The sequence below is a fragment of the Anopheles bellator genome, chromosome 2, assembly GCF_943735745.2.
Source record: "Anopheles bellator chromosome 2, idAnoBellAS_SP24_06.2, whole genome shotgun sequence".
Taxonomy (NCBI): domain Eukaryota; kingdom Metazoa; phylum Arthropoda; class Insecta; order Diptera; family Culicidae; genus Anopheles; species Anopheles bellator.
In genome coordinates, this window is record NC_071286.1 from 14297404 (window position 1) to 14312948 (window position 15545).

A 15545-nucleotide genomic window follows, 5' to 3' on the forward strand; every position below is an offset into this window, starting at 1 on the left:
TTGCTGCGGCGAGGACATGTTGACTTCGCGGGGACGGAGTGACCCCGATTTGCCAGTGCGCTAGATGCATGCATTTGCGGAAGGATATCGATTGCCCGGTTTGTTTGTTGGACTTCTAGTGGGCCCAGCGGCCCTAGTGTTGGGGTTCCAACTGATTTCGACTGTTAGCTGAACCAGTTGAGCAGTAATGTGGATTTAGTAGGCCTAGCTACCTAGCTTCAAGTCATGTATTAGGTGTATGAATTAATTCTTGCAGTTTTACAATACATGGCATTACTCACTAAATATAACAAATAATTTGTTTATGAAATATGTGTTTGATGGCTACTGTCATTACGCATCTAAATATGAATATGAAGAAAAGGGTTACCGAAAATCGTGGTATTTTATCATCGGGTTTGCACGGCTAAAAAGTGATGATAAAAAGTGGTGCAAGACCAAGAGCCAAGACCTGGACAGTAAAAAAAAGTTTGATAAATTGGTTTGAAGATTTGGGAGTATTGCTCGGTCATGATCCATGTCAGACGCAAAAAAAGCTTGCAGAAATGTTGGGAGTTGACCACACGACAGTTTCTCATCGCCTGAGTGCCGTGGGAATTATTAGAAAAATATGTTACTGGGTTCCACAGGAACTGAAAGAAAGAGAAGATGAAAAAAGAAAAACCATTTGGGAATTTCTGCTTGCACGGCAGAAAATGTACCGAATCTTCACTGGTGATGAAAAGGGGAGATAGTATAATAATCCTAAATCCCAAAAGCCCTGGATACAGCTTGGTAAACCAGGTCTATCGCAACCAAAGCGAAATATTCACTGCGCAAAGGTGATGCTGTGTTTATGGTGCGATAAGAAAGGTGTGGTCTACTATGAGCTTTCAGAACCTAATGAAATTATTGAAGGACAATCCCACCAACAACAATGAATGCGTTTGAAGTAAGCTTTGGCCATAAAACGACCAGAATGGGATAAAAGACAAGAAAGGGGGGAAGTTAAAACTTATCTCGAAAATGTCGGGAACCAGAGATTGCTCTTTCGGACTACTACATGTTCCGTAGCATGAGTAACAATTTGGCAGCAGAGCACTTCTTATGAAAGTATTGAAACCTGGCCCTCTGGAATACTTTCAATAAAGTAGTCATATGTTTTGTTATTGTAGTTAGACCACAGCTGTCGAATAAAAACCGCAAGAATTAATACTTACACCTAATACGAAGCATAATCCAACACTACCAATCATCATAAAGAAAAGCAAGCCTTGCCAACGTCGAAGCAGTTGGTCGAAAGTAAATCGGCCTCGTTACAACCGCGGGCGGCACGTCCCTCAAAGGCACGCAAGAGATTAACCAAGATCCCCTAGAAGCGGCCAGTGAAAGGCCGCCAGTGCAGGTGAGGTAGGTCTTCGAGCAAATTGAATCGCATAGAAACGTTTATAGCGTACGCGGGGGGGCCCAGTTTTTAAAACGGCCCAGTGTTGAGCCGAAGCCGAATAATGAAACGAGCAGTGCCCATAAGAAAGCGCGCCACCTAACGGACTCTGGAATTAAGTAAGTAAGTAAGTAAGTAGAGTGGCAAAAAGTAATTACAACCCAAAGTGCGCATGCAACGCGGGACCGGGACCGAGCCCGGGCGTAAGAACTCCCGCGTGAGTACGTGAGGACGAAGCCAACAACAACGACGCGCCCAATCTATGACGGGTTGATGCACAAAAAATCATGTTGCCATGTTGCCGTGTTACCTTGAGCTGTTTGCCAAACAACCACGATCCGATAGCCGCCGCGACATTTGAAACGATATTTTAAACATACTCTCTACATATTTTCGTGAAACCCCTTTGTTACACCCGCATTTTTGGGGTCTATCTCCAGAGGTTGTCTTAGGCCTTTGTGTCAGAGTCACATCAAGTAACCGTCGCTCAGACGCCTGGTTACATTGTGTCGGTTGTCCGTCGGTTGACTGATGAGACGAGACCTGTCAGGTATGGAAAGGTATGTCGTAGCCCCCGCCCGATTGTGGCATAACTATGCACATTTCGGTGGCTGTGGTCCCGGTGCTTGTTTTTGGACCCCACCCCCCATCCTATCATCATCGTCATGTGTGCCTGAATGGCCCATCATTGTCGCTGTGACAAACTCGTGTTGCTTTGATGGCGCACGAGTTCCTCGCTTTTCTCTTTTCGCACACCTTTTCCCGCATTTTTGTCCGCGCTGACTGACAATCGACTGGCTGCCAGAAAATGGCACACACGCGGAAACCGAAAGTACGCGCGAGTGCGACTTTCTTTCCGGTTGCACTTTTTCACGACCCTTTTTTGGGGGGAAGATCGACCCACGGGCGGGCTGACAGGCGAAGGAACTATTAGATAATCAAAAAAAATTTCGGGACAACATAAACGAATATCGGCCGTTTTTCTTACAGGGCTGTGTCGGCTTCGCACCGATCGGAGAAAGGTGGCCGGTAAACGTAGAAGCGTTGTAGTGATTTATTAACCCACAACGTTACTCCCGTCCCGGGCTCATTCGTGCGACGTTCCGTAGCGACCGTGGCGAATAAATTGCATTCGACTAGCGCGTGAAAAAGGAGGCCCCCCGTGCTAATGCACATAATTACACGCACCCCACACCGGAAAAGGCGAGTTTGCCATTCGTTTTTTTATGTGTCCATGTTTGTTGCTGCGAACCGGCCAGAGTTGAATTTTTAATGCTCATCGCACCGGAGAGACTGACACGGGCGTCGTGAGCTGGAAATGAATTCACGGCCGCCCGGGCACGGCTTTCTTCATTTTATTTGGCCAGCCTCGGTGGGGCTTTTTGGGTGGGAAATCGGTCCCCAGGTTCGGCCGGGTGCCGGGTGTGACCTACTTCGCAGTTGCGGTGTTGCGCAAGATGCGCAGCCGGCTGGAATGGGACTGTCGGAAGCTCCGAGAAGGTGTCACCTGGGTCGGGGGACGCCTAATGTTGGGCGGGATGCATGTTTAAGTGCGCCCCACCGCCAGCAACCGGTAGCTGGCGTTTGCGTGCGTGCCTATCCGTCGTAGGCCCCAGGCCCTTGGTGTCTCTCTCACGAAGATCGCGCGAGTGGAGTAATAGAAATAGAGGTGTGTGTAGAGGCTTCCGTTGCTTTCTTCGTGGCCGCCCAGCTTGGCGTTATGGTTATCAGTGTTTGGTGTCTTCTTTTCTTAGCTGCTGCTGCTGCTTAACGGCTCGCGGAAAGAACGGTAGCACGCTGAACGGTATTTAATGTTGGCTTCACGCGCGCACGGCGGCGCAGATTCGAAACCGAAAAAAAGCTATTAAATTCGAATTTGCAGCCCACCCGACAGAGGAAGTCCCCTAAATGAGGCATCGCGGTGTCCGTAATTAGATGGAACGATTTAATGAGGCGCAGAGTATCAGTCTGGAGCCGCTCACAAATGAATCCCAAGCCTTCTTAAGGTGGACACCACTCGATGGAGTCACCGTAGAAGACATCGGCAGTCAAGTCGAGGGCACTGAACAGAATATGCTCTAATTTTCACACGTCGCTGAGACCAATACGAGCTAGAAAGAGAGAGAGAGAGAGAGAGAGAGAGAGAGAAAGAGAGAGAGAGAGAGAGAGAGAGAGAGAGAGAGAGAGAGAGAGAGAGAGAGAGAGAGAGAGAGTTACTGCAGACGACTTAGTCAAGTAAATCGTAAATTGAAAACTAGACCAGAATAGTAAAACTATAAACCCCCCGATCGAAGAATGGGAAGAGAGTATCCGTAATGTGGTATTTAGTGTCCGAGATCATAAGTAGCCCATCGGAAGTAGCGGTCCGCACGGGGCCCAAAGGTTTCCCACCAGATCAGACCTCGGGTGCCAGATCTTCGAACCGGTTTCACTGCGCCACCAGCTCCATCTGCACAGGACTTCGGCGACCGCCGGCCGGGAAAAACTGATCCACATTTTCTCCGTGTGTTCTCCGTGCGTGGCAAACGGAATTGGGTCACGTTGGGGCGCAACTGTCGTTGAAGCGGACCGTCACCCGGGGACCCGGGGATAAACGGGAACGGTCGAGTCGCGTCGCCCGGTTGGTTGACATTCCTGGTCCTGCTGAGCGCACGGACCTAGAGCACAACTACCTCACCGGGCTCCCCGGCTTAAGCTGAGCCGGGGGGACGGGCTGGAAGGGGTGTTTCGTAAGTTGCGCACGCCGTAATCATAATGCCATCGGTGGGCACAGACCCACACAGCGGAGGGCGACACGATTTGCCAACATACCCACCAGCTCTCTCGGAGCGTGCGCCGGGGGCCAACGTTTTCTCAGCGCGTTGCAATGCAAAGGAATGTAACCGGGTAGTTTTGGGTGGCCTTTCATATTCCCACCCACTGTGGGGAGCGCCCCTTCCTGGGTTCTAGGTGGCTAGGCTTGGGGTTTGGTGTGCTAGGAAGCCAAACACACAAAGGTGTCCACCAGCGGTTAGAACAAACATTTCGGTTCGACTTGGGAATAATGCCTCTCGTGGAACTCCGTTCGGAATGGCTCAAGAGCGTGGGAGCTGCATGCAATTATGCTGCTAGACGGCGCTTTGTTCGTTCTTGGCAAGAACCGGTGCGCCTTTAGCGGTTTGGGGCGGCCCTGTAAAAGTTTCCTGTAGCCACCAGTCAGCTGGACAACTTCTCGACCGGCTCACCGAGAAGATTTATGCTGTCTGGTCATAACCCGCTCGAGGGGTGCCTTCCGTTATTCCGGGCCCAAACGAACTTCCACATTTTGAGGACCAAAATTAATAAAGAACAAGGGAACCAAATTGTGCGCTCTGAACCCATTAAAGCCCAGCCATCCCAGGTTTATGGATGTTGCTTAAAACATTCTCCACATTCCAGTAGTTCCAGAAGCAGCATTCCGTCGGCGAACGATGATGATGAATGGTGCCCCCGGTCCTGGAGCGCCAGTCTGGGTTCAGGAGCGCCAGTTTCAGCGCCCCAAAAAAACAGTCACCCGGTAGCAGCCCACGTTGCCGCTCGGAAGCGCACGCAGCGCAAAAGAGTTGTTGCGCGTTATAAATTTCTCACCCACTAAAAAATTACATTATTCACCGGCAATACCTAGGCGGCCAAACGGGTATGTGTGTGTGGGCGTTGACTGGGCACCCTGGATCAAGATTAATCATTTAATGAATTAATCATTGCCCGAACCCCTGTGACGGGGAGGTCTCGAAAGCGGATTTCGGGCGCCTATAAGTTTTGCGCTGGATTGGCCGTCCGACCCGGTTAACGACGGGGCGGCTTGACGGTCACGTCCAGTGCGCGTCCAGCTCAGCCGCCGGGAAGCAGGTTAAGGTGTCGAATGCATAAAGAAGCAGAGCAAAGAGCTGCCGTCGGCTGCCATCATTTGGGGCCGCAGTCTCTGTAGCTCCAGGTAGCAAATTGACCGATTTGCGTGATCGCACTCCTCACAGAGGCTGCTTGGAGGCGCTTAGGTTGGCGCTTAGGTACCAGTGCCACTTGCGTCACACATCCATCGACAGCTGTTTGCGTGGCCAGTGCGAGGTTGGTGCACTTGAGCAGTTATCTCACTGATAAGGCGCGTGCGCGTGTTGACCGCCTGAAGGCTGCCTAAGCACCCTATCGGTCCGCTCTCATCGGCCCATCTAGCCGTGGTCGAGATAAGGCCACCCCGAAAAACGACACGTCGAGGCCACCCGTCTCGGCTTACTCATAGCCAGGTTTCCTAGGGTCCGTCCCAGGTGGAATGGAGCCTCCTATAGGGTGGTCAATCTAGCACGTTTGAATTCCGAAGATGTGGATTGATTCTTGGCAACATTTCTTGGTAGGATATGCCATCGAGGATCGCGGTGGGTTCAAGTTCATTTTCGAACGGTGCCTCCAGACCAAAATCCGTACCAAATAGTCACTCGCGTTGTCGGTGCATTGGCTTCTCTTGCACGATGAGTTGGTCTTCCAAATACTCTTCACAACTAGGTGGAAATGTGCTGAAATGCAATGAGCTTTTAAAATTTCGTACAGTTTGGGTTGGGAAGACTCACCATTTTGGAAAGAAGTTTTAAATATTTCCCAATTTTCTGCAAAGTGTTCACAATTTGCAGAACGAAGTTTAAGCGATAAAATCCAAACACCAGACCGATCAGACCCTATACAATCTTGTACGTTATCAAGTGACACGGTCGCCGGTGTGTCATCTCTTCACTTTGCGCTGCCAACATTTTGTAACGGGACGCCCGACAACTCACCGACCCAGTCAGTCAGTCGGTCAATGTTATTCGGCGTGTCCGAGTCCGGTCCGAGATTCGGCCCGAGATAGGGTGACCGTGAATCAACTGATAACTCGGCTGGGGGCCCCTCAAAACGGGGGCGGGAAGGTGTTCAGACGCTCTTGACAAGTGACAGCTCGGTGAGATGAGTGTTACGACACTCTTCGGAGCAGTAGGCCGTGGACCGCTTCGAATCGTTTCACACGAATTGTGTCGCTAGTCGAACGCTTCCTGCAGATTGCGCGTGCCTAGGCTTCATTCCATCGTAACGAGCCACAGCCACGGGCCTTTAAATTAGAGACACCGGGCGGTTTTGAAACCGTCCGGTGCCCCAAACCTGGCTGACCGCTTCATTAAGCCAAGCCACCTGCGCGCGAGAAAGGCCCGACTGACTACCTCTACCTCTGTCCTGTGTGTATTTGTGACTAATGGGCTCGAACACACAGAAGGGTTCCTGGCTAGAAATTCTTCCGCCATTCACCAGCGCGACCAGAAAGGTACCAGAAGTGTTGTGGCGGTCGCGCTTCGAAGTTCAGTTCATCGAACCGGGCCGTTCGGGCCGCTCGAGGTTTCCTGTTTATTTTCCACGCCCGAGCGAAGAACTCTCGCTCCTGCTCCGCTCCGATCGGTCGCGCAACCAGAGGCCCGGAGCGATCGGCTCCGGCTGCAGGCCGAGCATTTGCACACCGAGAGCCGCGGACGTCACACTGCTCCGGTTTTGGTGCGGATCGGCCAAACCGTAACAGACCCCGTGTAGGAGTGAAGCAATCGTCGTGTGGTTTGGAAGTGGTTCAATTGAAATCGGAATCCAAACCCACACAGAGCCAGAGCCACCGGAGAGTAAACACCGAGTGATATACGGGGCACGTGTCTAACGGTGGTCTGGACGGAGTGAAAGTTTGCCGTGGCCGGGCCCAGCGAGGGAGAACGGCCCCTCGGCGGCCCCGGTAGTACCGTTGCTGTATGCTCCAGACCGAGGAGTAACGTCCTCCAGTGCAGTGTGCGGTGGTCCCTCGCTTGGTTCTCCCTCATCGCTATCGCTGCAGATCTGAAGAACTTTCATCCATCTGCAATCGATTGGCTAATGCGTAAGGTGAGGTGTCGTATCTGAAAACGTTAATTCTGTAATTTTAGTTCAGAGGGCCGTTGCAGCATCAAGCCGTGATAGTCTTGAGTTGGCTGGTTGGCCTAACGCGGCCTCTCGAAAGTACCTGTCGGCTGATCGAGCGTGAGAAGCACCTCAAGATACCCCGAGCACACGCGGGAAGTTGCGTTATGAATTCGGCGAGGTGGAAATCATCTTCCCAGCTCCGGTCTGTCGCTATCCATCTTCCCACGCCGAATCTGCTCACAAACCCCGCCGACGGTTGTGAAGGGTCTTGTGAGCCGGCGTCTGACAGTCACTGACTGGCGCTGCTACCTTTTACCATTTTTTTTGTTGTTCCCCATTTATTTTGTTTTTAGTTTAGAAATGAAGAGGGGCCAGCAAGATGATGCGCGGATGACTATTATCTAATCGCGCAGCCGCAGGTTTGAATGATGGGTGCGCACCTTACGGCGCACTCGGTCAGAACGGGTGGTGCCGTGGGATGGGGGTGTGTTACGTGATTGATGGGGCGTTTTCTAGTCACTTTAGGTTATCAAAAACATATCTCATTCCCGATTTACGAGGAGCCAGCGTGAAGATCAGATCGTACCTCGGAAGCCCTTGGAGGGTGTTGGGACTAGACACCCGGCCGGAGTGTATCACTCAGGCGGGTTGATTGCCGGCCAGGGCGAGTTTACGGAAGCGATGGGAGCGATCTTCACCAACCCGTCCCGTCTTGGTGCGTGTGCTGGGCCGATTGTGCTCGTTACCTAATTCTGTCTAATCAAACGTGATCTTCGGCCGCCACAACGCTGACAACGGATGATATCCCGGAGCCGTTGCGCTCGATTTGTTTATCTTCTCCAATTTACTTCAATGACAACGGCATCACAAGGCACTGTCTGTCTTTATTTTTAGAGTTCCCATTTCCGGTTTCTAATCCGGTCCCCCAGCCCGTTGGGGTGGGGGTTGACATTCCGGTAAGAGTTGTGCGAACAACACGTCTGGAATTTTCCTCTGATGGCCGTCAATGGATGTGTCGAGGTGGAATGTGCCACAATGTAGCCGATGCCAGGCCACAGGCCAGGCCAGCATGTCAAGCATGTCGGTGTCCATTACCGTTAGGCCGAATGTTTCCACTTCGATCGATGCCGAGCTGTTGATTGAGTAGTATCGCTGGCGGCAGGATGCACTAAGTGTTGCAATACTGTTATTCGCGTCGGGCTCGATTCGCATTCCGAGATACATCCTCCAACCGGGTCCGTTTAATGCGTTTCAGTCGAACCGCGTGTCTCTTCAACGTCTGGTCGGGACGACTAATCCAATTGGACAACAAGCGGTTTAGGATTTTCCGGTTTCGCCGAGGCTTTCCCCTATTCCAACCAAGAGACGCCTTTCCTTTCAACCTTCGGTCTGGTTCGCAAAACCCCATCAAGTGTTGGAGTTTACTGTGGTGCTCTTCTGCTGGTGAAAATGACGCAAACTGCGCAATAAACACATACTTATAGCTAATTATTTTTAAAATTATGATCAATATATTGCAACATTAATGGCACCACATCGAAGATCGTGGAATGATATAATCGGGTGGATTATTATAATCACCATAACTAATATCGGTTTACTTCGGTTTCTTTCCAGGTATGTTCCGACCTGTTCCGACCCCAGTGAAACGCACAGGCACAAAGTACAATTGATGCATTGCTTGGGTAAGACTCACCCCCCTAGCTTACGGCAGCATTCCGCGAACCGATCGCTGTGATCGCGCAGTCAGCAAAACTCCGAATCGAGTGAGGTAGTTACCACTTGGTTGTTGGTGATTCTCTTAACCATTCCAGCTAACTGGCCCATATCGTGCGGTATTGTGGTTCGGTTCCGAAGGAAAAAAGCGATTGAATTACGAGCTTTCGCGCGTTCCGGAAACATCCAATACGCGATTAACGTTCCGTGCCCTAAGCTAGCAGATTAAACCCCACGTCAGTGTCAGCCCGAGGAGGGCACATTTGAAAAGGGCTTTCAATACGTGTCCATCGCATCCATCAATCCATCAAAGTGGCCCCCTGAATCGATCGGAAACGGAAGTGTAAAAAATAGGAACAGAATTGGCGCGCCCGACGACGACGATGGCCGATTGGTGGTCCGTCGCGCGGTGACATTTACGGCACGGTGATTCATTACCGGCGGCGGCGGCAAGGTCCCGTGAAGACCGATCGGCCGAACTGTTATTAGCCCCCAACCCTGGTAGAGTTTGTGCAGAGTGCGTCCGAAAGGAATGCGGGTCCGATTCCGGTTCCGCTGGCCGATTGTGTCGGGCGATAGTAATTGTGCTCCACATGCGCCGACCATTTGCCAACATTACAGGGTGGTGTTGGCGCGTAGATTGGATGACATTGTGGTCCTTTTTGGGACACTGTCGAGTATTCCGATGTCCGATTCGCGACTCTTCGCACGCACCGCGGCAGTTTGCCGTGAAGGATGAATAAGGTGCACAGCTGTGGCACCTCTCCGACAGTGGGTCTGGGACCCGATTAGAGACCGGTCAAGTGAAATTTGACCATCCCGGCTCCCCACCGACCGCCGAAACGTTGCCAAGCGTATCGATGACACTACCTACAGTACCTGTGGATCGACTTCCACTGCCGTTTGGTGGAGTTTTCTCTCGCCCAAATGGCGAGTGTGAGGCCCAAAAAGCGTGTTCCGCTTGTGCGCTGACCTCGAAATTAAGTGATTTGAAAACATCGACCCACAGACCTCCAAACGCGCCCCAAAACACAGCACGCACGTGGCCCCCTATTTTCGGAAATGAAGAAACGACGACAGCTTCCGACGGTAGTCACGACGGTGCGGGCGTACATCTCTCGCGCGTAACGGATGAGAGTCTCTCACCTTCACCTGCGCCTGTATAATCTTTACTAATCAGCCGCTTATGCCCGGAGCGTATCCTCGGCCCCCCCGGGGCGGTGGTTGGAACCCTCTTTGGGTGCGTCGCGACTACGTTAAGAGCCTACAAAACATCGCCCTTTCTCGGGGGGGCCAATTAATGCTGCAAACGGGTGGCGAGAAACAAGCAAAAAACCACGTACGTACTACACGCCATCGGAGCCCCATTAACACCACCCGACCCGTACAGCCAGCCGGTGGGGCCAGCGTATGCTATTTTGCAAGTCCCACCCCCCGCTGGTCGGTTAACAATTGAGCGTGAACCTCCCAAAACGGGCAGGGTTCGGTGGGGTCGCAAGGAATGCAATCTGCCGAAGGTCAGCCCTGGCTGCTGCCGCGGTGGGCGTAGAGCATATACATCTCCGGTCACATCTCCACCGGAGCGGCACACTCAGCAATAATCAGGGTCACGCGGGGGGCCGTTGTAATTGTGCGTACGCGATTAAGTGCACGCCTTGATGGATGCGCCCGGTTTAGGCATCGGCATCGCTGCCGGCTGGATAATTAACTGCGGGTGTTGTTTGATCGCATAATTGCGCCCGCCGTTGGGGTTTATGTTTGCTCGAAGCCGGCCACAGATCGGTGTCGCAGCATCGCAGTAAGGTCTTGCAAACGGTTTAATTGGATTTTTTTTTTCATTTTCGCCGAGGGTCGGCAGGTTCGATCTAGATCTCTAACGATTACCTCAGATAGTCATCATTAACAAAGTTCCGATCGTAGGGCTTTCTGGAGTGAATAAGAGTCCCTAGTGCTGATCATTAATCAGCACTAAAGCGCAAGACGCTAAGCACAAGTGGCCGGTCAATATTTGCTAATGCGCCACGTTACCACCCGTTACCTAAGCGCGTCTTCGAAGCCCGATCGACGTGCTAATGAATTCCGCCAACCAACCAGTATTCCGATTATTATTCACACTTTGACTCCGACGAGGGCCCATTCGCCGAGTGCAACAGGAGGCTTTGCTTGCCGTATTGCGTATCTTGGGTCTATTTTTATTGCGAACTTCTAGCGACCGGTCACGTTCGGTGCCGTTCGTCGGGCTCGAAGCCGCAGTATATTTAAAGGGCAATAAACATAAGTTGAACGCATCGAACGGGGCGGCGCACGTGCGCTGCCGAAGTGAACGGTCCGGGGAAGGAATTCGGCGAACAGGCTCTAGGCGCGCTCGGTACATTTCAATTGCTTTTGCTGCCCGTTAGTGTTCTTTGTCGCACTACTTTGTAACGAGCTTGTACGAGCCTACCAATGAACGAATCGCATCATGTGCGCATCATACCGAAATTATGCGCCCCGATTAGTTTCGCGGTCGGAAATGATGTGTCACCCAGTAGAGCGTACCAGAAAATTCGCAAACCCACGCGTCTCCGATCCCACGGAGTGTTCAATTTTGCAACCAGCATTCCTTTCGCTTATTCCCAGCGAGTTACAGAGAAGCCCAGCCCAGCGGCAGGGTTGATTCGCGCTGTGCCATGGCGCCATTCGCAGCTACGGGGGGGGGGGACCATCGTCACCATCGTTAACGACGCTGTGAAGGTCGTTTCCATGGCGACACACTTGAAACGCGAAAAAACACAACACCACCCGCTCGCGTCAACTATCGACTAAACAGCTGCGCCTACTATTTGGTTGGGGAATGTAACGTGAAACGTTGGGTGAGGCCTAACGTTCGCCGAATGACGGACCCGCGGGTGTCCAATATGGCACCGTACGGACCACAAATTACTATATTGCTGGACTTATTTCTGGACACGAACACTCATTTCGGAGCCGAAGTACCAGGTTCACATCAGATTCTTAAGGCTCTTGTTTTACCTCAGGATCATGGTGATAGACCCAAGTCTCATCCATAGTGGTGAGTCGGTTTGTAGTAAACTTCTTTCAGTCGTTCGACGATTTTCCAATACGATATCCTGAATTTTTCCTACGAATTAAAGTGTAGGTACTATTTTTGGAGGTTCTTGACGTGGATCATCTTCAAGGCTTGAACGGCCGAGTTTAAATTCAGAAACCCATCTATTTAATGTACTGTACTAAATTAGTTTAGCAGCGGCGCCCTTCTTTTATCGAAGCTCAACACATATTGAACAGACTGGTATTTTAAAGGAAGCACTAACTTTTTCCTCCAACCACAACTGGGGGCGGCATGTAACCGAACACTCCGTCACGTCGCCTCCACGTGGTATCGATTGGGCAAGGCGCATTGGGGATCGCCTGCGACCATTTCTCTTTCGCGCCATGTGCGCCCGACAGTGTCAACGTGCTCCGGCCCCGCCCGGTGCATTATTAATAATTGAGAGCTACTTTCACTGGCACGCGCCTCCGACGGAGACAGCGATGTGTCAGGTCAGGTTTCGCGATGGATATGGTGCACCACGTTCGCAACACGTTCCACCGCCAAGGCAGACCGTGCCGCGGCCTTTTTTTGGCCGTTGTGGCCGAACCATATGTGGAGCAGCATCATATGTGTGGAATGGCCATCGCGAGAGAACCGCGGTTGGTTGCGGTTCAAGGCACGCGCGGCCCGCGCTGCTTGCTTCAGCGTTGACCAGTGTCAACGACGAGAGGCACAGAGTGTTTTCAGTGTCCATTGGCTAAACCTGACCTGACGCGACGCGAAGATGGAGCGTGCACCTCGTCGGAGAGCTCGTTCGCGGTTGATATCCTCGATCGCGAAGGCTTCACCCGGGTGTCCTTCCACCCAGTCATGGTCAATGTCGGTGGCCCCAGTTCGTTGACGCGGTTTCTTCCTTCTCTTGCTCTCTCTCTCTCTCTCTCACAAGCACACTTTCGAAACGGGCGGCTCAGTTGATGACCCGCGCGAGGTAATCAGCTGCTGATGCCGTGGCGGTAAGACCTGTTCGGACTAGGATAACAGATTGGAATCGCTGCCGCTCGAAGTTGTTTTCTTAATCGCTAATAACTCATTCGGACGGATCGACCGTCTAAGGTACAGTTACAGCGACGGACCACCACCACCACCACCGGATATCGATCTTGGGGATCGTCGCGTGACAAGGGCTTTCCCTGACTCGATGGCATTGGGCCGGTGGCCACCGCGTTATTCAGGACGCGTACGGCGCCGGTCGGTACGCGTGCGCGCATAAGTTGACTAAGTTCAAGGCTGCCTATTTGGAGCTGGCCCCCCGGGGCGCCGGAAAATTTATGTGCCATATCGATTCGCGTAACCGAGAAGAGGTCAGTTGAAGGTGCACACATACCAAGAGGCACCCAGGCAGCATTAAAGCATGTTTAAACAATTTTCGGCTTCGGTCACTTAGCTAGCTGAAGCATGGATGGAGGCCTTGGGCGAACTTTCAAACACATTTCCCGTCCCATGAGTTTATTAAATGTGGACGAAAGGCTGAAAGGCGATGGCGTTGGTTCCGTTCCAATTTGTTAGCATTTTTAATTGACATCTGCAAGTTTATTGATGGGCCAGCGAAGCGCAAATGGCTCGCTCTCTTAAAACTTTTAATATTCAATCCGATTTCTAGCTCATCAATTTCACTACCGAAAAACCGTCACCATATGCTTTATGCTGTATCCGGTCCGGGGGTTTTAGTAGCGGGCTCAGAGCCCTGGTTACGTTTAAAATTCAATCCGATTTCTTTAGTCCCATTTGTCGACTCCCTTCTCAGCCGACGACGCCGGTTTATGAGCCGCGCGAGACCGGCTTCATTACGCTGCATAAAGTCTTCAGCATTTAGATGTTGGTCCATACGGAGGGACGTTGACGCAGGCTCCCCCCCTAGACGGGACTTCAATGGCCAGTGCACTGTGTAATTTTCGCATTTCGCATTTGTCGGCTGACTGACAAATCTTGGACGGGGAGGGAATGCGCGTCAATCACCCGAGTGGGGCGGTGGCAGTGACGCCTTCAGACTTCAGACTGGCAGTTGATGGGTGCAAAAACCGCCTCCGGAGAAACGGCTGCTTGCACATCTGTTTTTTATCGGTCGACGGTCGGACCGCTAATGGGCGTTGCTCCCGTTAGTCGGCGGCGACGGTGGCCACGTCAGCAGAACAAACAGCAGACAAAGATTGGCAGCGCACAGAGCAGACCTTGGAAGCGTGTCTCATTTAGGTGCAGTGTAATCCATGCCAGCCACCGGCCACTCGACACCTACCCAGCTCAGGTCCGCCGTAATCGACTCTAATTGTCCTGATGGCTCCTTGGCATCGAATGCTCGCTGCCAGCAGATGGGGGGCGTCGATTACAAAATCAGTAATACAATCCGTTAAAATATGCAGCAGACTATGCGCTATGCACGGACTTGCCTCTTGGCCTATTGGCCACGGGATGATATTACAAACCTCTCGGCGATCGCGCTTGTTGCACAATAAATGTGGCAGTTGGCCTTTCCGAATTGATTTAGGTCTCCCCGTTGGTGACGATCCTTTTTGATGATGCACGGAGCAGTTTCCGTTCATTGAGCGTTATAATTAGTCGTCTTAAAGTTCGTCATTAAGGTACATATTGTTTCGTTATTATATTTTTCGGGCCTAGCCTTCATTAGGCCTATTATATTGCCGAGAGAGTCGAGAGCTTAATCAATAACGCCTGCCACAAAAATGAACACGCCAAAAGAAAAACGTACAAAGAACTCGTCACGGACGGTTTTTCGATGCGTCTCGACTTTCAGACCGACCGTGTCCTTCGAGAAAACTCCACTCCGTCGTCGGCCTGCTTCGTGCTGACTCATTATTAAAACACTACACCGTTGATCGATCTCCGTCGTAAACCACCTCGAGGCCACAACCTGCGAACCGCGTCTGGGTTCTTGCTAGGCGAATGGCCTTCTCAAGGATCCCCCCCCCCCCCACTCTGAACAATCAATCACATTTTATTTCGGCCCGATCCGACCACGAGATGTGATGGCAGAAAATTAGGCTGAAAATTTCCATATCCATCATCATCATCGTCGGGGCCCAGCCAGCCAGTCGACCTTTGGGGCGGCAATTAAAATTACTTTTCCAAAATTTCCCAATTCCAATTTTCGATACCGATGGCCACTGTTTCTCGGTCGCCGCCAAATGGGACCGCGAAATGTGACCACCATTAGGCGTCGGGAAAAGTCGAAGCTTGAATGTGGCCGTGTGAAAATTTCCGACATCGGCATTAGAAAATCGGCATCGGGATCGGCGGCATACGTCCGATAGACGACACTGGCCATTGGCCACATGTGTGTGTCGCTGTGAGGTGTGAAAATTGAACTTAAAATCGATTGCCGCGATCGGAGAAATCGTCCGAAATAAACCATTACACGATGGGCTGCTGATGGGTTTCGGC